Source organism: Aptenodytes forsteri, unplaced genomic scaffold (genome assembly GCF_000699145.1).
Source record: "Aptenodytes forsteri isolate BGI_AS27 unplaced genomic scaffold, ASM69914v1 Scaffold241, whole genome shotgun sequence".
Taxonomy (NCBI): domain Eukaryota; kingdom Metazoa; phylum Chordata; class Aves; order Sphenisciformes; family Spheniscidae; genus Aptenodytes; species Aptenodytes forsteri.
Window position 1 is genome coordinate 8,760,841 of NW_008795252.1, and position 2,600 is coordinate 8,763,440.

The following is a 2,600-nucleotide window of genomic DNA, read 5'->3' on the forward strand; positions in this document are numbered from 1 at the left end:
TTTGGGATTTGTTACCCTTTGCCTAGTTTGTTTGACTTCTTATACATGCATTGGCCGTGATTCACTACTGCAAGGGAGTCAGGGTATGCAGTTTGAGAGCACTTGGAGGTTTTTATGTCTGGAAGACCTCCAGTTGGAGGATTATTTTCCTTAAAAAGAAAATTAGAAAAGAAGATTGTGAAATAATCTCCTATATTTACAATTTAGCAGTGGTAGATGCTCGTGACTACCTAATACAGCGCTTAGTTTTTCCTAATGTTCTGGAAAGCTGTTGAAATGTTGTTTACCACACTTAGTTATTTATAGCAGGAAAATGTCACACCAGGTATAAGAGCTAGCAAATTAAGTGCAGTATTCCACATTTCTTTTGAACTAACTTTTAAAAAATAAAAAACTACTTGTATGTAGCAGGCTGTTATATATCCATTATCTATAGGGGCTAGGTGAACACTGTGTTTTTCCAAATCATTAAAGGGAGGAGGGGGAATAGGACCTTTACCCTCAAAACTACCAGGAAGGTAGTTTTACTACTGTATAACAATGTTTCAATTTTTTCTTCTAGCAACTGACCTTGTCAGCAGAGTTGACACCTATGCCTGGAGTAGCAGATTGCGCTAAGCCCACTGCCTAAGCAGACGTCTCTGGCTGTCTTCATCTGCAGGTAAGAAGTTATGACCAAAAAACTTCAAATAAGAGTTTTCCTTCTCACTTCTGAAAGTACTTGCACATAAAACATGCCAAGAACTCTAAAGCTTAAAGAACTTCATAAATAGATATTCATCACTCCCCCTTTCTTGCTAAGGTTAGAAAGCTGAGCAAGATCCTAGCTCCCCTGCTCTGTGCAACATCTCTTCTCTCAAAACAGTTGCATTCTGGAGCAGGCCTGCAGTGGTCCTGCCAAATTTCTCTCTCCTGTGGTGATGTGATCTCCATGTATATGCCCCCTCTAGCTGTGTAAGAGGGAGCCCCAAGGCTAATCTGTCACTGGGGAATGTGCCCTGACTGAGAGGAGACTCTTGTCCCTGACTCCTCTAGTTGTCAGGTCATCTTGGGCAGCAGCTCTCAGTGCCAGCAACAGCTGGTAGGTGACTTGTAAGTCAGGCAATCAGCTGTGGCTGCACATGGGTTTGGGGATTGCAGGCTGCAGCTGCCTCTTGGATTGTGCTGTAGATGTGCTATGAGCAGAGGGCCCCAATCCCCTTTGGTTTGATAGAGTTCTTGACTTTATTTGGGGAGGGGGGCATTTTCTTTTTTCTTTTTTTTTTTTTCTTTTTTCTTCAAATAGTAGTTCTGCAGGAGAAGTGCTGTGACTGTGTAAAACACCCCCACCAACCCTGCAGCCCAGCTGTTTCACATTCTTAATGTGAGCGTACGCTTAAAACACAATGCTGGATATAAGGAGATGTCCTTGGCTCGGCAAGTCAGACATTGCCAAAAATCCAAAAGAGATGTCAGGAAAAGAAAACAGTAGCAGATAATGTTTTTCCTGACAATGTGATTAATTTTTGATATAGTAGAAATATCAGAACTTATATTTTTATAGCATTGAATTCTATACTGTCAGATTAGGCATTGGTGTTACTTTTCATATTGCTTTGATTTTTGAGTCCTCTGTTTATGATGTAAATGAAGTTGGTGAAGCAAGTGGGGGAAATTCACTCTGCTAATGTGTTCTGGAGTCTGAGCAGAATGCAGTTTCTTCTCTGGCTTGTCACTATTTACAGACCTTGCTTAAAGCTAATTTGTCTTACGTACATATGTCAGCTTTTAAGTGGTAGACTTCTATACCAATCACATCTCCTTCTGCATTTTTATGTATAGAATACCATTCTACAACTCCTTCTATTGCAAATAAAATATTTTGTAGTAGTATTCTACTAATAATTGAAGCAGGTGAGGGAGCAATATAACTAAACAGAATAAAATACTTTAGTCATTTGCCAAAATGATAGCTTGTCTCATGTTTAAGTTCTGTGTATCAGAAGTACAGGCAACATAAATGTACAGCAGCTTTTTCTTACTACAGGGAAGGCTGAAGCATACCGTCATTGGTGGTTCTTCCAGCCCTGTAAGGATAGGCAGTAATATTGTATGACTGAAAGTATTTACTTTCATTGTCCTTAATATAGTGTAGAATGTTAACTAGTAGAAATATATACACACATATATAAAATGCACTCTGTATACTATATAGGAGCTTTGCTGAAGTGTAGCACGCGTGTGTGTGTATGCATATATACGTGTACAGCATTAAAAATGCTGTGTTGTCTTGGAGTCTAGCTTTAGAGACTGACACTGTCTTAAGTTGTCTTGTATTTGGGAGGTCTTTTTGGTTATTCATTAAAGTACTTTCAGTCTCATATTCTCGGCATGTTATGTATCTCTTTAATATAAAGGAGTCGATCATTTCTAAAGCAGACATTTCCAGACTATAATTGCTGCCCGCAACTGACAACATATTCTTGCTAAAGAATATGATGATTCTGTATGGTGGAGTAATACCAGCAGTGAAGAGAGTCCTGTTGACTAAAACAGCGTGCAGAATTTGTAAAGACACTGGTCTCTTATTTTTCCCAGGTGGCGTTTAGCCAGAGCGCATA

The 2,600-nt window shown here is 39.3% G+C and overlaps 1 protein-coding gene across 1 annotated transcript in view; it reads left to right on the forward strand.

The window, feature by feature from the left end:
* The first annotated feature begins 598 nt into the window (after positions 1-598).
* The window catches only part of RASSF8 (Ras association domain family member 8), a 54,184-nt gene continuing 52,182 nt past the window's right edge, over positions 599-2,600 (forward strand). Inside the window, exon 1 of the mRNA XM_009279027.1 lies at positions 599-661. The gene's annotated coding sequence lies outside the window, so the exon portion shown is untranslated. The remainder of the gene's footprint in view (positions 662-2,600) is intronic.